The sequence below is a fragment of the Eulemur rufifrons genome, unplaced genomic scaffold, assembly GCF_041146395.1.
Source record: "Eulemur rufifrons isolate Redbay unplaced genomic scaffold, OSU_ERuf_1 scaffold_48, whole genome shotgun sequence".
Classification (NCBI taxonomy): Eukaryota; Metazoa; Chordata; class Mammalia; order Primates; family Lemuridae; genus Eulemur; species Eulemur rufifrons.
This window is the reverse complement of record NW_027182830.1, coordinates 1,306,196-1,331,210: the sequence shown is the minus strand read 5'-3', so window position 1 is coordinate 1,331,210 and position 25,015 is coordinate 1,306,196. Positions and strand designations below refer to the sequence as shown.

Genomic DNA, 25,015 nt, shown 5'->3' with positions numbered 1-25,015 from the left:
GAAGTTAAGCGAAAGTGTCTGAACCCTAACCCTCTTCTCCTACCTCTCCCCTAGTTGCTGGTAGCCAGGTGTATCCATCCCAGGCAGGAGACAGGATTCTTATCTGTAGAACAATGAATAGCCCAAAAGGAAAGGAGGCTTGAAGATACTGACATTTTGGTTTCCCAGTGAAACAGTCTCCATCCAGTCATCTGACAGTGAAGTCCTCCAAGCCCACCAGCTCCACCCAGACATAAAGAGTTTCTTTTAGGCTTTTTCATTCCTTGCTCTTAATATAAATGATCAGATGGAAATTTGAAGGAAAGTTTCTATAATAAAGAGAAAGCCCAAAGTAAAAAAAGCTGGAACGTATAGAAAACAGGAAAAAATACACTTAAAAAACTACAATATTCTCAGAAATAAGAGCAGAGATTGCATTCAAGTACATAATAAGAACAAAAAGATATTTTAAAAGATCAACCAGAATAATAGTGTAAGCAGGGTAGCGATCTCCCAGAAAGTAAAACAAGAAACTCAAGGTGACAAGTGAAAGAGACAACACAAAGAATCCCACAGAATTAATCCAGGAGCTGTAAAGCCTGCATGTTAGGAGTTCCAGAAGAGAGAAGAGCAGAGGAAAACTATTCCCTGAAGGAATGAGATTCCAGATGGATTGGCAAATACAAATGAGTGGGAAGGTCCAGACCAGGGCATGTCATGTGAAATTTCAGAATGCCAGGGATGAAGTAAAGATCCAAAAAGGCTCCAGTAGGGAAAGCAGTCACATATAAAGTACTGGAAATTGGGATTGCGTTGGCAATTCCATTGAGCAGCAATGTTGGAAGCTGTTACAAATTGGCACATTGCCTTCAAAACTCAGTGCAAAAAATTTTTTTCCACCTAAAATTCTAATGTTAGCTAAACTATAAGTGTGAGAATAAAATCTGAATACCTTCAAATATGCAAGAATGGGGAGGAAACAAAGGTTATCTTTCTTAGAAGTGTACTTTCTTAGAAAGTTCAGAAGGGTATGCTTCACCGGTGTGAGTGCAGATAGGGGACCGTGAGGCCAGCAGGGGCCCAGCCCAGGAGGACAGCACAGGTCTGGGGACAGTGGAGGCAGAGCGAGAGGGCACTCAGGGTGTGGCAGTGCTGCCTTCCTGGGAGACGAGAGTGACAGGAAAGGAAGGCTGGCTGGCCGTATGTGGGCTAACCCTCCTAGCCAAGCAGAGAAGCAATAAGCTCTAATATTAAAAACTCCAATAGTTGCCGAAGCATTCTGTAGAAATAAGGACACAAATACCAGAAGAAAGAAAACTGTAAGAGAGTAGAAGTTTTTGTTCATTTGTTTTTTCTATGCTCAAAGTAGTGTCTAGCACATTATGGGCTCAATATGTTTTCTTTAAATGACTTAGTCAATTGAAGAGGAAAAATCACACACCTGAAGGAGGTGCTCACCTCGGGAGAGGCCTCTGGGAGGAACGAAGCAGGAGTTGGCTGTGCTTTGTTTCAAGACTTTTAGTAACATTTTACTTTAAAACTATCTACATGTGTTACACTGGTTGAAATTACTTTTGCAAAAAATTTTAACTCCTCAGGGAAGTATTTTTAAATCCTTAAATTTATATACGTGAATAACTTATACAAGAATCCTTATGTCAAGACAGTTGTGAGGACATTGGTACTTTAAGACAGGAGTCTGCCATCTCCTCATTTGCCAGCAAATTAATAAATTTCTACTTTTTCTCCTCAAAAAAAAAAGGTAGTGTTGTAAAATAAATTCTAGAATAAATTTTCAAGAAGGAGATGTAATATAGCTCACCTGGGTGCCTGCTGAGCTGGAAGAGAAGAGCTGCCTCTTCCCGTGTGTGGGAAGCGCGGCCTCCCCCTGCCCTCGCGGCCACAGCCGGGCTGCGGTTCCTGAGACGGGCGCCCCGGGCAGCAGTCGAGAGGTGGGAAGGGCAAGCTCCGCGCGGCCCACCTGCCTTGGAGTCTTAGAGTGGTGCCCTTTGCAAGTAGCAAAGTAAGGATGAGCAGTTTTGTTTGTTTTCTGCAAGCCCACAGTTTTCTTTATTGCCCGAGGGTAGGCACTGTTCCTTTCTGTCTTTGGCATCCTCTTTTCCTGCCACCAAGCGTGAGGGGCTTTCTTCACACCAGCCACTCTGACTCTCTGATGCCAGCTGGGTGTCCAAGCACTAAACTCAATTCTGATGCCACCAGAGTTAACAAAGACCGTACAGGTTAAGGACACAGTCCCACAAAACTGTCCCCTGCTACAGATGCTGGTCACAAATGGGGAGCCTGGATACCTGTGCTTCTGCCCGGCCATCTCCAAACTGGGCGGTTCCCACAGCCCCGCCACACCCCCTCTTCACGTTTGAGGGTTCACTGTGAAGACTCACAGACCTCAGGGAGACACTTCCACTGCCCAGGGTGTTACGTGGGAGTCAGTGCAGGGACAGCCATGGAAGAAATGCACGGGGCAGGGGGTGGGGGGGCGTACACAGAGCTGCCGTGCCCTCTTGGGACACTGCCTTCCAGGACCTCCGTGTGTTCACCAACCCAGAGGCTCTCTGAACCACCTCCTTGTGGGTTTTGTGGAGGCCTCATGACGCAGGCCTGGTTGTCAACTCAGCCTCCAGCTCCTCGTCCCTCCCCAGAGTTTGGGGGGGAGGCTGGGGGGGCTGGAAGTTCTACCCTCTGATCACAGGTTGGTTCCCTGGACATCATCCCCCAGTCAACTCATTAGCTACAAAAAACATTCTTATCTCTGAGAAAATCACCGAAGTTCTAGGAGCTCTGTGCCCAGAACCTGGGACAAAGACCCCAAATGTGTTTTTTATGATTATTATGCTGCAGTTATTTTTTATTCTGCCAACATTGTGGGATGTTTACTGGTTACCTAGTGGTGCCCTGGGCCCTGCGCCAGCACCAGGATACTCCGGTGAGCGGCCGCGGAGCCTGCCTGCTGGAAGGGCAGACGGCCGGCACAGAAACACGCAAAACCACGTGTTACCAAGTGGGACGGGTGCAGCAGAGGGGACAGCACAGGAGTTGGAGGGTGGGATCCTGCTCGGTTGACCTCACTGAGGATATGGTGTTTGATGGGACCCAAAGGACAAGGAAAACCAGCCTTGTGACAAGGCCAGACGGGTGGAGGGGCTGGGAGCAGGGAAGAGTGGGACCGGAGGCCTGGTACAGTGGGCGGGGGGATGGCCTGAGCACAGGGCTGGCTTTGAGGATTGGGCTGCCCTAGAGAAAGACTGAGGCCCGCGTGGCAGCGGGGTGGCTGCCAGGTGACCGCAGCTTGGGGGCAGAGGCTTGGCGGTGGTCGGGTGCGGAGGGTGCAGGTGACAGGGGAAGGCATGCCTGGAGCAGGACGTGTGCGGTGTGAGGGACGGGACTTGGCCGGCGGATCGAACGTGGAGGTGGACAAAAAGGAGTCGAGGATACACGTGGGGGTGATTTGCTTTGGAGCCTGGGTGGGGAGTGATGCCCCTTCCTAGGCCAGTGTGGGCCTGGAGGGAGGGACCAAAAGGAATTCTGTCTTGTAACTGTGAAGTTTGCCGTGGTTATGAGGCAGTCTCATGGCCCTGTGGGGGCATCAGTGGGGTCTTAGTGAAGCAGTCTGAGCTGGAGATAAAATCTGAGTTGAATGTCACCAGGAAAGAGAGCCCAGGACCCATGCGATGGAGCTGCAGTCCCAGCAGGGCAGATTGAAGAGGGTCCGGCGCTGGGGCGGCAGTGGCCGGTGACAGGAGCAAGACCCGAGACAGCGGGCCGCAGAGGCAGGGGTGGACGAGGACAGAAGTGCCCACTAGTTTTGGGTGCACGGAGCTGGGGCCCTCTGCAGGCTGCTGCGGGAAGTGTCGGAGACACACGCCAGGGCGGGCGCAGCAGAGAAGGCCGCGAAGGCAGGCTGAGGACTCTGGGTGGCCCGAGGGAGAGTGGCCGACAGGACCGCCAGCATGTTTTTGGTTTGGTGTTTTAGGATGGGAGGTGCCAGGGCCACCTTTATTTTGCTACTAGAAAAAAGATATAGCAAAGGGGGAGAGGTTGGTAATGCGGGGGAGAAAGCGTGTTACTGAGAGAGAACAGTCCCGCGAATGTGTGCAGGGCCCGGGGCCGGGGCTCGGTCTCCTGTCTGGTGACGGGCAGCGGTGACTGTGGATCCCGGCCGGGAGACGAGGCTGTTCCCATCTGAGGACATCCCTGTTCTCTAGAAGAGGCGGAGGAGACTTTGGGGAGCCCGCCTGGGCTCGGCGGTGGCTCTCTTCTGCCTGCAGACGCCTCGCCCTCCTCAGGAGTCTCAAGGGTGACGTCCACTCAGAGCTGCTTCGGCCCTCAGAGAACGTCCTCCTGTCCCAGGCCGGCCTCCCCACCTCCCTGTCGTTCCTGTGACCTGGTTTCAGACAGCGTAACTCCCACACGTATGTTCAGTGTCTTTGAATCATTTCTGTTTTAGAATAATGTCTGCCCTGAGTTGTGGTTCACTAAACAAATGTGGGTGTTTTTGTGGGAAGATGGTATTTAGCAGTGAGGGTCTCAGCTGGTTGGAAGTAAAGCCAGTGTCACTCTTCCAGGTCTGTGACAAGAAGTTACTACAGAGGCGCAGCCGGGGCGCTCCTGGTCTACGACATCACCAGGTAATGCCAGCTGCCAGGGTGGAGGAGGCCGCCCGGCGCTGGCAAGGCGCCCTCTGTGCCGTGTGTGTCCGGGGCAGGCAGCGCGGCTGTCACCCAGGAAGCCCCTTGCCCTTCCATCTGGGTCTTACAGGTCTCAGAATGAGCCCCCACCACTATTTTACCACATAGAGAAACACGTTTGTAAGGGTTCAGGTAGATTAAGCAATTCTTCATGTTTCATTACATTTCTTAACATGATGCCTGGACACTTTCCTCAAGGTTCACGAAGCTTTCTGTGTGGTGAGTTCTTAGAAGTGAGTTACTCTGGGCTGAGATTGCCTGGATTCCAGTCCTGGTCCCGTTACTAGCTGGGTGGCCTCCCCAGGCAAGGTGCTTCAGCCGCCTGGACCTTGGTTCCCTGGTCCGTAGATGAAGGTGATAATAATCATGTCATCCTTGTGAGGTTATTGGAGGTTTAAATTAATGTGAAACATTCATATTGTAGCTACTAGCTACATATGGCAATTTAAACGAAATTAAATAAAGTAAAAAATCTAGTTCTTCAGTTTCACTGGCCACATTTCAAGTGCTCGGTGGCCACATGTGGCTGGTGCCTATTGTGTTGGACAGTGCAGGTTAGAGAACATTCCTGCCCTGAAGAAATTCCATCAGATAACACTGATCTCAGTGTTGCTAGCACGGATCTAGAAAGGTGTCATCTAAACAGTATCCTCAGGGGTTCCTTCTAGGTGGGAACCAGTGCAGTGAGGGGACATCACCCGGCTGCTTCCCTGTTCCAGGCTGTGTCCTCAGAGCTGGGTGCTCTGGGAGAAGGCAGGCAGCTCCCGGCCCAGCCCGCACTGCGCTTGCCTGGTGAAAGGCTCAGCTTGCTAAAGTGTGAAGTCATCAATCAGGATATCAAAGTGTCATGGTCAGAAATTTGTCCTTAGCACATGAGCTGAAAACAGCAGGTCTGAGAGTCGGTCCTGGCTTTACCACTGGCTGCTGTATGACTTTAGGCAACTTAATTAATCTCTCTGGGCCTCAGGTTTCTCATGGAAAAAGGGGGGGTAATAGCAGTCCATCACAGAGTCCTTATAAAGCGTCAGTGCGATAAATTCCTACAAAACAAAGTGCCAGCACGTTGCAGGGTTGACTCGGTGGCAGCCATCAGCTGTCGTCTTGCTCACCAGTCATTGTCTGAACCGTGCCTGGCACATACTAAGAGCTCAACAGATATTCGTAAAACGAAGGAAGGAAATTCTGTTTCCTTTTGCTTGAGCAAACAAAAAACAACAAACTCTCTGGCTTATTGTCTCATTTTTCTGGAAACAAAACAAAACAGACCCTGGGGGTGTGTCATATACTTGGTGCATTCAGGTTATTTGAGTTACCTTAAAGGTGTTGTTGCCATTACCCCAAAATGTTGAAAAGCAGTGTGAGTAGTGAGAATGACTGGAAAGAGTTGCTAGTTTTATAAAATACATGTACTATTTTCACAATCTTATATTACGCAGCCGAGAAACCTACAATGCGCTTACTAATTGGTTAACAGATGCCAGAATGCTAGCGAGTCAGAACATTGTGATCATCCTCTGTGGAAACAAGAAGGACCTGGATGCAGATCGCGAAGTTACGTTCTTAGAAGCCTCCAGATTTGCTCAAGAAAATGGCAAGTGACCTTTCATCTCTTATTGTTTTTCAAATGGCAAATTTGGGGGGTAACAACATTTCTTTGGGTTTAAAACATCTATTGGAGTTTCAAGGTTATATTTAGGAAATGTAGAATTTGAGATTGGTTTTACTATAAATTTAGACTTATTTAGTGTATTTTCAGTATATTGCATTCTGCCTACAAAAGTTACTATGATGACAAAAGCAAATCTATTAACATTCTGTAATGAATTTTTAGTATTAGATCTTTGAATATTAGAGATCTTGAGTTAAAGTGAAATTTATTTATTTATATATATGTGGGGAGGGGGCAGTGGAGAGAGAGAGACACAAACACAGTGTCTTGCTCTGTTTCCCAGGCTGGAGTGCAGTGGTGTAATCATAGCTCACTGCAACCTCAAACTCCTGGGCTCAAGCAATCTTTCTGCCTCAGCCTCCTGAGTAGCTGGGACTACAGGCATGCACCACCTCACCCGGCTAATTTTTTGTTTCTATTTTTAGTTGTTCAGCTTAATTTCTTTCTATTTTTGGTAGAGACGGGGTCTCACTCTTGCTCAGGCTGGTTTCAAATTCCTGAGCTCAAGCTGTCCTCCTGCCTCCGCCTCCCAGAGTGCTAGGATTACAGGTGTGAGCCACCATGCCGGGCCAAAATTCAGACATTTTAAGTAACTTTAAGTTTTAGAACCAATCAAGAACTACAATATCCTAATATCGGTGTTTGATGGGATTCTAGGACTACCGGATTACATTCTTGGATACTGACTAGTTTCTTGATAAGAAAATAAACATGAGAGAAACACATAAGCCAGAATCATGACAGTTTTCAAAGATCTGTTTAGAAATACAGAAGCTAAGAATGTTAAAAGCACAAAAGGAATTTTCATGTCACCAAAATGTCCACATCTTTACAAGCGAGGGCACAAGAGGCTGGAGAGGTCATGGTTTGCCTGGAGAGCAGCGGAACAGGCCTGTCTGTGAGGACCGGCAGCCCCTCTGCTGGGTAAAAGGAGCGCTCATTCCTATAAGGCCTCTCCACGGGCGGAGTGACAAATTGCGACACAGTCTCCTAGAAAGTGCAAAGACGTGCAGATTGTATTTGTGGTAACACACAGATCGTTTGAAGAAGGAAATTGCTGCTTTTGGCAGAGCCGCGTGGCCGGCGCCTTCTCCCGCTGGGCAGTCGTGCCGGCTGCGGAAGCCTCGTCGCTCCTTCCGTCTCTCCAGTGGATTAAGTGCCGGCACAAGATGGCAGCTGCTTTTCAGAAAAAGTTCGAATGCTTCTAACATTTTAAAAAACATAACTGACACATGTTTATTTTATATTTACAGAATTATATAGTTTTCTGTCATATTTTGTCTGCTGTTCTAAGAATGCTAAATGGGCTTCTAGTAAGTGAAAATTATGATTCGTCTTCTAAATGTGGTGTTGTATTTTGTTTGGTATCAATTTCAGAGCTGATGTTTTTGGAGACAAGTGCGCTAACGGGAGAATGTGGAAGAGGCTTTTGTACAGTGTGCAAGAAAAATACTTAACAAAATTGAATCAAGTAAAAGCCTTTCCATTAATAAACTTCTAGCTCAGTAATATCGCCTTTTAATATTTTCAGGAGCAATTTGGTTAAAGAATATTCTCTCTGCGCCTGCCAACCTAACACCGCCACTTACGGGTTTGCAGCTCACGTCCCGTGGCTGCGGTGAACGCCGCCCTCTGGCCAGGATGGTTTCCGCAGCGATGAAAGGGACGAGAGACCAGCTCCACTGTGGGGGGGGGCAGTCAAGGTTTCAGCCAGCGTTTGCTCTTAGCGCCACAGTCTCCGTGGGGTCCTTTGCTTAAAGGAGGAGGAATGGGCCTTTGTCCACTCTCTGTCAGCAACATGCCGGGTCTGTTGGGCCCGTGGCCACATGTAACGGCATGATCGGCGCATCGTGGAATGTTGGCCGTTGCAAATGGGGCGTCATGGAGCTGTGTAGTCAGGAGTCATGTTATTTCTGAAGCTAACTGAGCATGCCTCGATTGTAACGTGCCTCGTTTTTATATTTGTTGCTTCGATAAAAATAACTTGAAATAACTCTAATGTGGGCAACTGATGAAATACTACGTAGTTGTCCCTTACTAGAGTTTTTATTTAAATATTACCAAACATATATGGGTATTCACTTTTTAATTAATTCATTCAAATATCTGAGTGCCTATTCTTTGCCAAGTGCTAGGATACAAAAATTAATCACAATTCTTGCCCTCAAGAAACCATCTTTCAAGGGAGACAATCAAAAGGTAATGATAATCCTGTGAGGCTGATGCAGCGATTGAGAGATGCGCAGGCCCCTGGCGTAACGGAGAAGGGGAAACTGCCCCACCCAGAGGGTGGAGGTAGTGTGGGGGGGACCTCCAGGAGGAGGTGATGGCTGAGCTCAAACTTTCAACGTATAAGGAAGAGTGAGCCAGCAGGGGAGTGAGGGGGAGGGAGTGGCAGGAGGGAAGGTTGAAGAAAGGCAGGAGCCAGCCAGTGGCCCTCATCAAGGATCTAGAACTTTTTCCTGTACGTTATGTGTTCTCAGTGCTGGCTGGGTGCTAGAGTCGCTGGGATGCGTGGGAAACTGTAATCCCAGGCCCCACCTGTAGGGACGCCAACTTCACTGGGCTGAAGTATGGTTTAAGCATCAGCATTTTTACATGTTCTCTCGTGTGATTCTAATGCTCAGCCAAGACTGAGAATCACTTCAGTGGTGGGGTGGGGTCAGCTGGCGAGTGACGTGGTCAGGGTGTGACTTGACATCCGTCATGTAGTAGGTGGTTATGTTGAGGACAGATTGAAGGGAGGACAGGGCTAGAGGCCAGGATATCAGTTAAGGCATTTTTGAGTAATGCGAGTAAAAAATGACTGATTAAAGCTCAACAGGGGCCGGGCACGGTGGCTCATGCCTATAATCCCAGCACTCTGGGAGGCCGAGGCGGGAGGATCGTTTGAGCTCAGAAGTTCGAGACCAGCCTGAGGAAGAGCAAGACCCCGTCTCTACCAAAAAAAAAAAAAAAAAAAAAAATAGAAATTAGCTGAACAACTAAAAACATAGAGAAAAAAAGATTAGCAGGGCATTGGTGGCGCATGCCTGTATTCCCAGCTACTCGGGAGGCTTGAGCCCAGGAGTTTGAGGTTGCAGTGAGCTAGGCTGATGCCCCGGCACTCTAGCCCAGGCAACAGAGCGAGACTCTGCCTCAAAAAAAAAAAAAAAAAAAAAAAAAATCAGGGAAGCAGGCGTCCTTGCCTTCTTCATTGCGGGCCCAGCCTACTGGCAGGTTCTCCACAGGAAGAAACGTAACTGGACTAAAGAAAATTCATGTCAAGAAGGCACAGCAACTGGGCACACAATGCCCCAGATATGAACCTACCTTTGCAGACATTTCAGAAAAACTGCTGCACAATCAGCAAACGTGCAGGATCCATTGAAGAGCTGCTTGGGGCTGTGGGGTGACCCAGGGTTATGGGTCCCTGTGTGCTGTGTGTCCTGCCTGCACCTGACAGGGCATCTGGGGGGGTCTCTTTCTCCTTAGCTCCTCACTTGTCAGTGCACTTTGCACTGCCCTGTGGCCTCTGTCTCTCTCTCTGTCTCTGTCTTTCTCTGTCACCCCAATGTGCAAGGCAGCCAAGCTGTGCCCAAGGCAGAGGTGGAGGTGTCCTGCATCCTTTGCAAAGGGAAGCCACACGCCATTGGACACCCCCCCCCATCAGGCCTGGCAGGGTGCTGAGGAGTCTCATCTGTCCTGCCTTCATCTTTGCTTCTTCCTCTCCCTAGCGTGCCCAGGGAGCTGCAGGAGGATGCAGGGACTGAAGGACTGTCACAGGCACTGATGGAGCAGGATTTCCTTCCTGGTGGTGCTGACCTGTCTGACTGCCAAGAGCCAATCAGAAGCGCTGCCTCCCTGTCTGCTGAGCTTGAGGTCGAGTCTGTTCTGGATGGAGCGGGTGAGTCTTCCCGTGATAAAGCTGGTCAGTCTCACTGGCGTCCCAGGTGGCCTTGCTGTGCTCAGTCCTCTGCCTGGGCTGAGCGATGTCCCTGCAGGCCGACTCAGGAGACCCTGTTGGTTCCCGTCAGGTGCTTGGGCACCGTTTCCTGCACAGAGGGGAGGTGGGTCTGGGAGCTTTGCCGTCTGCCCAGCGCCTGGCCGTGTCCTGCCAGCCCAGCCCCCACTGCCCTGTGTAGGCCGCAGATGCACAGGCAGGTCCCAGCTCCTGCAGCATGTGCACAGCAGGGTCGAGTCTCTCCTGAGGGTGGCATCTCGTGTCCCCTGCATGTCCTGGGCGGGGCCTCCACTCTGCACGTGGAGCTGCAGCTCCATGAGGCCCAGGGGCAATTAATCAGGGGCTCAAAAGTCCTTGTCTCTCCCGCCCTGTCCCCAGGGTCTCTGCTCTCACCTTGGCTGTCCTGGGGCCCTTGGAAAGCTCCAGGCTCAGTCTCACAGCCACCCTGCCAGGCCTGGGCTCCCGTGAGGAGGAAGGGAGATGCTCAGACACACGTCTCAGAAGGGAGCTGAGTGTGGGAGGGGACGGCCCTGCCAGGCGTCACTAACCACGGGCCAGGGGAGGCCAGTTCTCCTCTGCAGTGGGGTCACAATCACAGAAGGCCACCTCCTGCGTGGCTTCCCTGCGATAGTGTGAACCGTGTGTGTGTGCAGTGCACAGCCGGGACCGGCAGCGGTGGCACAGGCGGTCTGCCCCGCCCACCCTCTCCCTGCAGGGAAAACCCCGGCAGACACAGCACGAATGTCACCTGAATTACACATGGATGTTTTAGTGAGGATTTTCTCCACATAGCTGTGTAACACCATGCACAGAATTTGAGAGTGTGACAGACGCTGTCCCTCGCCCTGTGCACGGACAGTGTCTCCGCAGCGTGGGTTGCGCAGGCTCGGCCCAGAGGGAGGAGGCTCCGGCCAGCAGCAGGAATGTGCCACACGTCTAGCTGTGCTGTAACCGTCCCCTGAGGGGACCCGGCTGGGGAGACCTGGCTCTGTAGCCATTCAGGGGAGGGGCGGGAAGGGGGTCCACGCAGCTCAGGGGCCACCAGCGAGACCAGGCTGCGTGGACAGCCCCTCGGTCTGCGTCTGCAGTGGTGCAAATGGAAGGTCCCCGCGGAGGACAAGACTCCCCAGGGCGTGGGTGGATTAGGGACACCTGTCTAACAGTCTGTGGAGGAAGGTCCAGAATTGGTGAGGGCCACACGTCTGGACACAGGAGAAACCTGACAATGATCAACCTTGCCATTTGACACCGTAGTGCGGTGTCGCCCAGCTCAAATATTTGAATGACCTAAGGGAGCTGAGGGGAGATGAAGTTTGTGACAATCATGAGGCTAAATAAGTAAAACCGTGAAGGAGGCTTCGGGGCGTCAGGAGTTGGCCATGTTCCCAGGAAGGTTCCAGACCACTACGACTGTGCAGGGAGGGAAAGGCAGGTGGGGAGGGAGGGAGCTCACCTCCCGGGATAGTAGAGAAGGGACCAGGTGACGTGCTGAGTCCTGGAGGAGGTTCCTGCCTCAGTGCCCTTCAGTCCTGCCGAGTGTGCGACCCTCGTCTCTGGGCTTGACAGTTCCTTCCACAGACAGGCGTGTCGGGTGGAGATGTTTCCCCAGAGCCCAATAGGAGCTATCACGAGCTCTTAGTGAGTGTCCCACTTGAGTGAGGGTTCACGGTGGCAAACTGTGCCTTCAGTCACTCTGGGGGCCACCAGGCCGAGGGAGGAGCCTGTGCACAAAGACCGGGATGCTGGAAGGACCCTGGTGCAGGGCTGGGGTGGGGGCAGCCTGACCCCAGGGGACGATCTGCACAAGGACAATTTGGGGGGAAGTGAGGTTGGATGAGAACGTGGGGCCACAGAGAGCAGGACCCAAGGCGGGGAGGTGACGTGCGTCGTGTCGTGGGCTGTGGAGAGGAAGATCTCGGAGGCAGAGCAGGATGTGGTGAGAGCAGGACTGAGGGGGCTGAGCCCGGTGAGGGACTGACAGTGTGGAGGCGGCAGCGTCGGGGGGCCCAGTCGGGAGGACACTGGGGGATCCAGGCGGCGATGAGGAGAGTCTGAACAGCGTGAGCTCTCGGGAAGGTGACGCAGAGCACATGGGGGTATCTAAGTTTGAGTGTCTTCCCCTTTTGCCAACAGAACCAGGGAGCCCCTCGGCGTTCATGCCATTTTCTCATTCAGCCACCAGAGGGCAGTGTGGGACTGCTTATGACAATGACGTTCCATTTCAATACTTTTACAGGCTAGCATTCAGAATGACTTTTATTGTCTTAGAGAATTTTTAAAAAAACGTTTACTTGCTATTACGCTTTAAATCATTTGGAAATAACGAAAACTGCGTACAAGAAGCAAATATAAGTTTATCCCACTAACTGGAAGATCTCTTTACACATGTAGACATGTAAAATTATCAATCAATGACTGAAGGTAGATCTTAACTGAACAAAATATTAAAAATTAACTGAATATGGATAAAATAATTAAATTTAAGAACTAAAACTAAAGGTCTTAGAAGAAAATGTAGGGGCAAATCTGTATGACCTTGGATTTGACAGTTTTGTAAACATGTCACCAAAAGCTTTAGCAGTAAAAGAAGAAAGAAAAAAACAGATAAATGGGGCACCACCAAAATTAAAAACTTTCCTGTATCAAAAGACACTCACAAGAGATTGTAAAGGCAGCTCATAGGATGGCAGAAAATACTGGCAAATGATAAACCTAGTAAGGATTTTATACCCAGAAAATATAATGAACTCTTATAACTCAAGTACAGAAATACAAACATCCAACTAAAATGGGCAAAGGAATCATATAGACATTTCTCCAAACAAGATACATGAATTGCAGTGAAGTACATGGTAGATGGTCAACAGCATTAGATATTGGGGAAATGTAGAAGAAAACAACAATGAGACCCCAGTCCACACCACTAGGACGGCTATGATTAAACAGCATCAATAGTTGCGTGAATGCCTTGATTGAGGTCAAAGCCTGGATGGATCCTCTGTGACATGGAGCTTTGCCTCTGGGCTCTTGGCTCTGCACGTATTTTGTCTTCATTGGAATCATTACTTTTTTCTTTCTTCACACACTCATTGCTTCTTCCTCTTCATCCTCACGGCAGCACCTTCCCTTAATGGCTTGGGGCATGCTTCCCACCTGAATTAGTCTCACATTGACCATGGCATGGTTCCGACTGTCTCCTATGGGGACTGCCCTCGTGGTCTCAGGCTCCTCTGGGTCCTCTGTACTGACCTGACTCCTGCCAGTCCCGATTGCTTTCAGCTCACCTGGGTGGTTTAGGAGAAAGTCCAGGACTGCAGAGAACCAGAACCCGTCTCTGCCCGGGCTATCTCCAAGGGGGAGAAAATCAGAGGGATGTTTCTAAAACAATGACCCACACGAGAGCTGCGATTCTCCAGCAATTAAATCAGAGAGAGAAACCTCAAGGAGAATGGAGGAGCTAAAAGCCAGGGTGGGGAAGCAGGGTTCCCTCTCTTGTCCCCTACCAGGTGGGACACCTTATGTGGACAAGGGGACAGTTCCCAAAGAAAGGCCACCACGGACATGGGACTTGGTCTGCTCTAGCTGAGTTGTTCCTGTGGCTCCCAGAGTTCTGGGGACCTTTTCCCAGGATGTACATTTAATGGTGGCCTTTTTTCTTACGTGAGAATCTCTAGGGATACTTCTCTGAAATAGATTCTGGGGCCTTATCTCCAGAGATGTTTTAACAAGTGTCCCAGTGACTCATATGCATGTCCTTTAGCTCTGTGTCTAGTAAAGTCTGGGTGCCTTTCAGCTTCATGTTATTGTATTTAACTGTCCCAAACCCTAGTGGTGAGTGCCGCCCTATTTTCCACATGAGGATTGTAGCCTTGAAGAGGATAGAGAAATTCTCCTTAAAAGTATCCCTGGCCTGCGAGAAGCTGCATTTGAATCTCAGATCGCCTGTGCCGAGGCTGTGCTATTGTTGCTTCCGCACTGACCCAGGATGGAATTTGGCTGGGACGGTGGTTGGGATGAGAGGTCTTTGGCAAAAGTGAATTACTCCTAGTGACGGGGAATGATTCACTTGACTAGTATTGACTGTTTTCCGTAGCAGGTGCTCGTGGAGACACTGGGGACCTGTCGTCACCAGGGCGGACAGAGTCCACTGAAGATCATCTTCCTACTGAAGAGATTATAGATAATCATTTAATATACTTCTTTTTTGATTCTGTTACATGTAATTTATCCTTTGTGTTCCTTTGTCACCTGAGACCAGTCATTGATTGAAAACTGAGTATAAATAATAGAACTGGATCAGGCATAGTGGATCCAGCCTGTAATTTCAGCACTTTGGGAGGTCTAGGAGATAGATCACTTGAGGCCAAGAGTTCAAGACCAGCCTGGGCAACATAGTACCACAGCATTTCTACAAATAATATTAACAATAATGATAAATGAGCTCTGGGTACTGGTGTGCACCCGCTGTCATAGCTACTCAGGAGGCTGACGCAGGAGGATCCCTTGAGCCCAGGAGTCTGGGGCTGCCGTGAGCTGTGTTCACGGCCCTGCACTCCAGCCTGGATGACAGAGCAAGACCCTCTTCTTCAAGAAGAAAACACAGGACTAAGAACTATAGAATTGTGATAAAAGATATGTCCCAGGATGGAGCCATCTGAGATGTTTTAACAGTGGAAATAGCCATGTTGGATCCCAAATCCCAGAAACTGAGATGCGAGTTCCTTGTGGGAGAGCTCGGTGCTTTGGACAGGGAAGCTGAGGCCCAGGCTTGTGAGGTGGCCCTGCTGCCACCAAGGGGTGAGGGAGCTGGGGACAATCTCTTAGTCCTTCTGGGCCTCAGTTTCCCCATCAGGAAGTGAAGGTTCCTACTGCACCTCTCCCAGGGTCCTTCCTGCTGGGTTTGCTCTGAGTCTCTGGGGGCTGAGCTGTGTGATAAAGGTGCCCTGGGACCCACAGCAGAGACCTGACCTTGGTTCTTACTGTGTGACTGTCCCCTGCAGGACCCTGGGCTGAGGCCACACCCTGAGAACTCAGAACGGAGGGAGCAGATGGAAGAAGGGGAGCCGGCAGGTTTGGGGGATGAGAATGACCAAAACAAGGACATGGGAACGATGGAGCAGGTGGACACACAGGGGGTGAGAATGAGGACAAATTGGGTTCAGAGATCAGGGGTCAATGAGAGACATCTGTCATCACCCAAACCCTCCTCCACCTGGGCGGAGCAGTGGGGATGAGAGAGGAGCTCAGGGCACAGGTATCCTGGACACCTGGCCAAGGACACCCACAGTCTGGACTCAGAGCTGGTTCACACTGAGGGAAGCACCAACCCCAAGCGGAGGAGGAAGTGACCGTGAGGCCCTGCCCAGCTCCAGCAGCCTCGTCCTCAGGGCTGTCCTGGCAGTGGACGTCCTCCAGGTGAGGGTGGGCTGAGCAGGAGAAGGGTGGACATGCTGCTCTAGGCCAGTGACCTGGGGACAGGGGACCCTTGCACATGAAGTAGTGACACTTGTCTATTCTCTGTCCCTTTCAGTTCAGAAAGGTCTGGTGGCAGCCCAGGGAACGGGAGGAGAGGTCACAGACACGTCGTCCCCATGACGCAGTGAACAGGAAGGGAATTCCTGAGAGCAGTCCCGGTGTCACCAGACCCCCACAGGGGACTGTCCCTGAGTTCGGATACTGTAGGGCAGGGGTCTCTCTACAGAAGGAGACATGCAGCTCCCTGGCAGGAAGCATCGTGTCCCTCACAGGACACTCGGGGAAGGAGTGTAGATGGGATGCTGGAGTCAGAAACCACTTTTATTCCGTCGCTGACAACCACTGCGGGGAGCCCCCTGGTGCCGGGCCCGAGTGGGAACCATGAACACGGAGATGATGACACCGTGTCCCAGTGTCCGCGGAGCTCTCAGGCCGGTAGGCTGTGCATCGTGGCAAGTGTGGTGACGGTGAGGGAGGGGCCCATGGGGTGTGGGGGTGACCTCAGTGGCTGTCCTGGTCCCCCTTCTGTTTGTTTCTAACAGCTGGGTGGAGCCTGTGGGACACAACAGTCCTGACCTCCCAGGACACGAGGCATCTACCCTCCAGGTCATGTCAAGGTCAACGCTGCCAAGGTCTCCAGGGAGAACTGCTGACTCCGTCATGGCCACCTGGAGACACCATGAGGCAAGTTTAGTTGGACCCATAAGTCCATGTCTGCCAGAAAGGGTACGCTGGTCCCTGTTCTTGCGGATAATCAGATGTTTCCATACTTTCCTAACCTCCCGTCACATCAAAATTAATTAAACGATGACTCTATTTTTAGAATTTCAGTAGCTCATAATTTGCTCTCGGATCTCACATTAAAGAATGAATGTGGAGGGAATAAAACAGTTTCTGTGTTCGCAGGGATCACTCAGGGACTGGGGCTGGACTGGCTTTCTGCATTCATGGGCTCGGGGAACATCGTGACTCTTGTGCTCAGAGACACAGAAACATCCCACACCCTTGTTTCACTCTCTGTCCACCATGTCCCCATCTGTAAAATCTGACATCTGTGCTTACCTAGGGTCATTGAGCTAAGTCAGTTGAGCTCAGTGAGAGCAGTTCATGATCCCTGTGGGTAGTGTCCTGTGCTCGTCACACTGGGGAGCAGAGGACAGGACCTCCGGTCCCCACTGAAAGGAGCTGAGAGCCGTCTGCTCTGAATTCAGCCAGGAGTCTGTGTAGGTGGGAATCAATAGCTCACCCCACTCGCTCCCCTGCCGATGAGGAAAAGGATGATGAGGAACAGTGACAACCCTGGGCTTTATGCACCTCCTCCTGACTCATGTCCACACCATGTGGAGAACGTCCTGCAGAGAGTGTCCCAGCTTCCTGTGTCACAGTCGCGTGCCACACATCCTCAGCATGGCTCCTCTGCATGTGTTTAGGTCACAGATCATATCTAGATTGTAGCAACAAGAAGAGAAACAGCGCAGTGACGGACTGGAAATCCTTGGACGATGTCCAGTCGGGCAACGGGTCTCTACAAAGGTCAAGAACCTGCTCAGAAAGTGATGCTTTGGGGAACACATGGATGAGCTGGGTCCAGTGTCCTGTGGTGGGAGACACCTGACTGCATCTGGCAGCACCTGGTGACTTCTGGAGCAAAAACATTCTCCACTTGCCCGAAATGCTGGCCCTGTACACCAGATCAGAAGGTCTTTAATGCAGCAAATCAGCTGGGAAAATGGCTCTGCCTCTATGGCCAAGGAATGACATGGATCCCCTTGGGGTGACACAGGAGGAAGGAGATGGAACTTAGGACAGTGGCCACAATACAGCACGTGAACTGGCTGCCTGCTGTGGAGCTGTGAGTGAGCTTAGAGAAACAGAAATGTTAGCTTTTCAAAAATGTGTTTGGTGAAAATGGGGACCCAGTGGCCACTGGGGCTTAACATACGTCTCATAACTGACGTCATTCCACAGCGTAGTGTGGGGGTGGTTTAGGGTGGAGGGACACACTGTCAAACGTGGCCGAGCAGTCCTCCCTCCTTCACTCTGACACGAACGCTCGGGGTCCACGATGACACGAGTTCCACCCTCAACTCAGGCAGGCCCAGCAGCTGAACTGCAGAGACCTGGGCCACAAGGCGTCTCCCCGGTGTCAGACTCACCACACCGGGGTGGGACTGGAAGCCAAGAACATGAGGAGATGGCTCGGGGGCCCCTCTCCCATGTCTGCCTGTCCCTCTCAGCTCAGCCTCACCTGTTGTGTCCCTAAACCACATTGCACATGGGCACCATGGAGCCTCATCACCCCAGAGTCATGACCTTGACCTTCCCATGTTTGGTTAGTGGAACACAACCACAGCTCAGCGGTTTCAGGTCAACACACAGATCTATGGAACAAGGTTTCGTAAAGGTGCTCTGGATCCCTGTCCTGTGCAGCATGTGAATGAAATGACCAGAAATGTAAAACCTGCCATGAGGTTGACAAGTCTTTTCAATAGAGATGGTCACGTCGTGTATTCAAGGACCTGCACATGGACTAGTTTAATCACTGTGACGGCTGGGAAAGGGAACACGAGGGAGTAGAAAGAAATCCATTAGCAGCAAGTATGAAGTTTAATGTTCAGTGACAGGAAGGAACAACCCGAAGCAGCCCGCACAGAGGGGAGGACGTAGGTGGTGGGAGGTCACACGTGACACAGGTACAAGCAGAGAGACAGCCCCCTGGGAGAGGACTGAAGCCAACGTAACCCTGGGATGCAGCAGGGACACTCAGGACAGAAACCACATGGAAAAATTAAGTATTTGTTCACTTAGTGTTACAAACTGCATTTTGTTCTATACTTTCTAATGGATTTGGAGGGACGGGAGAAGATACAGAGAAGAAAGTCATGAGAGATCTACATTTTTACATTGCAAAAGTTTGACATTATTTAATTTAGGAAAAATCCTAAGATGTGTTTTCATGGTGAAGAAATGGTGGGATGACTACTTCACAACCATGAAAAACAAAACTCGTCGGGAAACTGTGTCTGCCTAGATATTTCCATACAGACACAGAAATGGACAAGAGGGAACATGCTTAGATTTACTGAGAAATGAAGGGGTCTATGGCGTAAGTACATGTCTACACCACTATGGAGCATGGCTGATCGGGAGGTGTCCCCATGAGTGGTGTCCCCTTTAGGCCAGACCACCTGACTTATGCATCCGCATGGCCCAGGCACCTGGGGGGCAGGGCTCCTAACATTCCATGCACCCGCACAGAATTCTGTTATGACGACCGAAGACCGTTACCTGGCTCACTGAGCTCCACTGGCTCAGTTTCATTGGACTGTGAGCTGCTGGAGGTGACTTCAGCGCTGAGCTCCGGCGTTGTGAGCCTGATTAAGTCTCAAGTGCTGTTGGCGGATCACATTTTTCTGACAGTAAGTGAAGAAGTCCAGTGCTGGTCCTCCCTCAGTCCCGATGAAACCTATTGGATTTCATTTGTTCCTCACCCACCATGTGTTTGGGTTTCTCCCCCCAGTCCCTGGCTGTGCCTCTCCTGCCACACTGGCCAGCATGGCAGGGTCCCTCTGCCCCCGGTCCAGGCAGAGGGCAGAGATGGACAGCCGGGAACTGCGCTCCCAGCTGGTGGATGCAAAGGAGAAGATTCTGGACCTCAGGAAGAAACTATATACATCAGAATCAACCGCTTTCTCCCTGGCCAACCAGCTGCGGAAATATAGTAAGTTCTATAGGTTCACATGCTCAGTGAGGAACGGTTGTGTGTGTTCTCTCTGAGAAAATAAAGTCTCTAGACTTGGTGCTTCTCTTCCCTTTATCAAAATAAATTCCATCCTGATTATATTCCCAGGAAGGGAAAAGGGGGTATTTTAACCCTATTTTTCTGAGGATGGACAAACTGAGGCACACAGAGTTTGGCCACGATTCCAGGTGAGGAGTAGGGTGGGGCATGAGGTAAAATGTCAGTTATTTATTCCTGCAGCTGCCAAGGAAGTGCCTGTGATTTGGGCACAGGCTACACCGGTTTGTCTCAGGAGCCTGTGCACTGTACCAAATCCTGCAGTCACATAACGTCACTGTGGTTGTAATTTCTGGGACTGATGAGCTTCCATTCAATTCAGGCTTGTGTTGAGGCCCAACAGGAAAGCACTGAGCTGCCCCCTGGGGAAGGTTGGGATGGACACAGCCCCTGCTTCAGAGGAGCTTCCAGAGGAGTGTGCTCCTAACGGCAGTTGTGACATTCCTTAGTGACCCTGTCCAGGGGGCTGACTCTGGTGGGAGAGAAGCTTTCCCACCCCTGTGTGTCCCCTGAGCTGGGGAACATTCAGGGACACAGGACGGCCAGCATGTGCAGGTGGACCGTGACAGTCTGAGCTAGGAGACATTGGCCCGCGTGTGAACAAGGGACGAGGAGGACAGCAGCAGCCCCTATGACAAGCAAACCAGTGTGTGGGATGGACCCCACCCCCACCCCAGTGCGCCTGGCCACTGCCAGCCCTTGTCCTGCTCAGGAAGAGAAGCCCGAGCGACTGAGGGGTCCTGGGACAAGGACACGTGCACAGCAGGATTGGAAGGAATCTCGCAACTCTGAGGCTGAACTTGCATCCTTTTCCTCCAAATTATTTTCCAATAAATCAGAGGATTATTTTTAATCAAAAGGAATGAAAGAGAAGAATAAAAATTGAAGCCTGTTATGGAAGTGAAGAGATGAGTTCTGGGAAAGGACAAACTGTGTTTTATTAACACCTTTCCATCTAATAACATAAGCATATGAAATACTGTGAAGAGGAAGAAGATGGAAGAAGGCTGAAGACCGTGTGTAGAGCAGGGACCCTGGGAATGTCTCCAGGTGCCAATGCAAGTTGTTTGTCTACGCTGTGCCTCAGTTTCCTCCTCTGTTTACACGGTGCTATTGTAGCACCTATTAATTGGAGTTGCAATGATACATTCATTAATTCCTGTGTCGCTTTTACAGCAGAGCCTGAGAAGAGGAGCCACTGTGAGCTCCCAGTTCTCTCACTTCCAGTGTGACCCGAGCCTCACTAGCGTGTGGGAATTTTCTCTCGGGTCCTCGTGGTCTAATGCCTGATGTTTTCCACAGGTGCATCCAGACGCAATATCTACCTGTGAGAGACTGGTGCGCTCTTTGCATTCCCAGCACGAGGGCCCGACCAGTCCTGGGGTCCTGGGGGCCTTCCTAGCTGTGCAGGCATCACTGCATCACGCCCCATGCAGTGATTTGCGTCACAGGCTGCACCTTGGTCACGTGGACCCTGATCAGAGTCAGACCTTCGGGGATACGAACTCTGACTCTCCTAAATCCCAATTCGATTTATGCCAAGTACCTTATGTGCCTTTCAGCTTCTCCTTCCTCATCTTGCAATAGGGATTCTCAAGGCCATGGAGATGGGAGGGTGAGAATTAAAGGTGTAGAAATCCCCACATAGGACCTGGGACTGGGGATATTTTGGTCCCTGGAAGGGACCCTGCTACCTCCCCTGTGGGCAGTGGCCACAGCTTCCCACTGAGCCGGTGTGTGTGTCTTTCTCAGAGTGTGGCGAGTTCAGGGACGTCCTGGAGTCCGTGCTGGGGGTGAGGCTGGACTTCTGGGAGGAGGAGCGGGCAGAGACACCGACCCTGGAGGACGAGCTCAGGTAAGGGTGCTGTGTGCGGGGCAGGCAGGGGACATGTGAGTCTCTGACGTGGGCAGCTCAGCTGGGACATCTAAGAGCCCACCTGGGCCAAGAGAATGGCAGGAATGGATGAGGCTGGCACGTTTTTCACAGATATTAATAAAACAAGATGAAAACAAAACTAAGGATGTATTCTGGCCCACAGCCGTGACTCAGAGCCATGTTTTCTCCTTTCAAACAAGAAATTGTTAAGGTGAAAGTCACGTAACATAAAGTTAACCAAGTACAGTGACAACTCAGCAGCATTGAGTGTAGTCACACTGTGCATTCAGGTGATGGAAACACTAAAAGCCCCGACTCCACACTGAGCGATATATCCCTGTGACAACACTGCACTTGGACCCCTCACAGTCATACAAGTAAAACTTTACAATGTTGTGCAGTCACCGTCCCATTTACTCTGAATCACACTCACCCTGACTGAATGTGGCTTCTGAGTCTGTTACCCAAAGAATGTTGTCCCCTTGGCCTGGTCATCCTGTGTCTTTCATGCTTTCGACTGGCCCCAGCTGGACCTGCCACATTGCTTCCTGTGGCTGCATATCCAGTCGCTCCAGAACGTGCTGGGTGTGTCTTCACGTGGAAAAGGCCTTGGCCACAGTGAGGGACTGAGGGAGACCGTTGTGAAGCCGATTCAGGAAGACACCTGGCTCCTCTTACAGGAGAAACAGGAAGGGAGCGTCAAGGATCTCACAGGGGCAGTCTGTGACGCATGGGAGGCTTTCCCTGCACATTCTTCTCTCTCTTTGCCACAAGCAGGTCACCTAATACGTGCTAGAATTGCACTTGGAAGGCTTCCTGGGGACATCTTTCCAGAAATGTCTGCCACGGTCCATATAATCTATTGTCAACTGTGCCTTTTCATATTTGCTTTTTCTCCCACCATAGGGAAGCCAATAGGGTCATTGAACAGCAGGCCCGAGAGCTGACCCTATTGAGGCAGGTGTTGAGAGAGGGGAGAGACGGCTCGTTTCTCCTCCAGCAGCACCTGCAGGCCCTCCTCCTGCAGGACAATCTTGACAGCTGCCAGGGCCAGGGCCTCCGTGAACACCTGGCGGAGGGGCGCAGGCTGGCAGAGCACCTCGTCCACACGCTCAGCCCAGGTGAGTGGCCACGGGCCCTTGGGACTCTGAGGTGCTCCCAGGTGCCGGCTCACAAGACACTCCACTCACAATGTGGCTCTTTACCCGGCTGTCCTGGTTTGCACGTCACATTTATGGCCATGACAGGAACAGGGCTGGCCGGTGGGAGCAGAGGACAGAATGCTCAGGGTGGGGGTCCCAATGTCCCCACTCTGTCCTTCCTCCTGATGCATCATGGCCTTGAATTTATCAATTCTTTTTTCATGAGTTTTGCTTTTGTGTGTTATGTCCAAGGTCCCAAATCTAGGTGACCAAGCCCAAGGATTTGTTCTGTAAAATTGCACTCAGTCAAAAGGCCACACTCAGGGATCCAGAAGGACACATGTGGCCCCAAGGCCCAAGGTTCCCCACTCCACAGTGGACCTTATGCATATTTAATTAGCTTCATACTTAAGAATGTCTTTTTTGAGCTACCTTAAATGGCATTGTGTATTAATTTCAAATTCCAGCTCTTCATTGCTGATATTTAATTAATCAATTGATTGCATATATTAGCTCTGTATCCTGCAACCTTGCTACCAATGGCTTATTCATTCCAGAAGCATTTTGTTGGTGCCCTCATTGCTAATTCTTTGGGATTTTTTATATAGACATTAGCTTTTATTTCCTTTCCTCATCTTATTGAAAAAATTAGACCTTCCAGTGTGATGCTCAGTGGGAGTACACTTCTGACGGTGTGGGCACTTCTATGACTGCAACGGCCTATTTTTTTATTTCTCAAAGTTCTGCAGACTCATACTCCAGCAATTAGTCAATTATGCCTTAGATTTTCTTACCATAGAAATGGTCCACATGTAGAGATCTGTGCCGGTGTTCATAGGGATGGTGTGGAGCTACTCAATGTCTGACTGGACATTTCTGAAATTCTATGCAGAAAACCACGAAGAGCAGGAGGAGGAGAAGGAAGAAGAACCACCAGCCCCCAGGTAGCAATGAGCAAGCAGGGTTTGGAGGAGGGTGGGTAAAATAGGGGAGGCCCAGTTGCACTGGCCAAGATGTGAAAGTAGCCACAGATTTCACAGCAAAGGTGCATGAAAACTGTTTGTTCTTTGATGACATTCACAGAACCAGTGAAAAATTCCTTCCATTAACAAGGTTGTTCACTGTCTTCAAGGCACTTCCCAGTAACTAGAACAAGTCAGTCTTAGGGATTTCTACAATCATGGAATCTACCTGTTCTCCCTCCCATGGCTGAACTCAGTACGAGATGCCCATCTGCTTTCTGCGTGGTTGGCCTTCGCTTGTTGGAAGTGACCCCATAGCAGGGGATATGAGCAGACTGAAATATTTCCACCATGTCACTGCATTGCTAGACGGGGTCCTAGAAGACACAAGAGCTCCTGGACCTACACTCTCAGGAGCCTGTGCTCACTGTGCCGCTGCGGGAACAGTCAGGACGGTCCACGCAGGAGACTGAGCCACTTCGTGGTTCTCTGTGTGTGCTGTCTGCCAACACTGTACGAAGGGGACAGTTGTGTCCCCTTCCTCAGAAGCTCCTTACGTGGCCAGTGCACAGAGCACTTGCTCCTCTCTCACGCCTGCCCTCGAGGCACCCACATTCTTCCTTTCTCATAAGAGCATAGTTTTCTTTCTTTTCTAAATGACAGCCCCTTGCACTCTGTGGCTGGTCCTTCATGGCTCTCATCAGCACCGCTTTGGATCTGGTGTCCAGTCCCTCTTGGTTCGGTTCTATTCTTTATGCCACCAGGCTGAGCAGAGAGGAGCAGGAGAAGGAGAAGGCGAATGGAGTCCTTCAGGGCCAGTTGGGTGAAGACCACCTGACTTCTGCCAGTCACCATGACCTGGCTGACACTGACCAGCCTGCCTGCACTGGTGCCATCCTGTTTGATGAGCAGGGCAGCTCCAGTGTGCTGGATACAGGAGGGCTGTTTTCCTCTTCCTGTTTCAGGGGTGGCCTTGCTGCCTCTGGGACCTCTGCCTGTGTCTCCTGATCAGGACCAGCCGGGGAAGCCGTGGTGCCTGATCTCTCTGAGCTTAACATTCTCTCTTGTGCACCCCCAGGCTCAGCGGGGAGGAGGAGGAGGTCAATCCCACCCAGCAGACCTCACTGCGGGAGCAGCATGTCACTGTCCGCAGTGGCCAGGACCTCTCTGAGTCCCGCCGCCCTTCCAACAGTGCTGCCCTGCTGCCTGATGCGGGAGACGTCTGCGCCTGCCCAGGTACAGCTAGTGAGTGTGTCCGGTATAAAGTAGATGAGTCCAAGTGTCCTCCTAGGGAGCCTCCATGTTCTCTGTGCCCCTCACCTGTCGCCAGGTAGAGAGATGCCAGCAGGCCCCGGAAACACACTGATTTGGATGAGGGTGGCCACCTGAGCGTTAGGCACAGACATCAGGTGTGTCAGGCAGCCAGGCAACTCCCGAATCCCGGGCCAAACACTTACCCAGGGG

General features: G+C 50.9%; 1 long non-coding RNA gene across 2 annotated transcripts; it reads left to right on the top strand.

Annotated features, from left to right (window-relative positions):
- The first annotated feature begins 10,038 nt into the window (after positions 1 to 10,038).
- LOC138379524 (uncharacterized) lies at positions 10,039 to 24,813 on the top strand. Of its 2 annotated transcripts, none has more exons than XR_011232236.1 (6): positions 10,039 to 10,240; positions 16,315 to 16,456; positions 21,324 to 21,426; positions 22,354 to 22,568; positions 23,482 to 23,533; positions 24,630 to 24,813. It is a non-coding gene; the product is annotated as an uncharacterized lncRNA (long non-coding RNA). The 2 variants fall into 2 exon arrangements; XR_011232237.1 differs by lacking the exon at positions 10,039 to 10,240 and adding an exon at positions 15,831 to 16,207 and having other exon boundaries at positions 16,379 to 16,456.
- Positions 24,814 to 25,015: the final 202 nt, after the last annotated feature.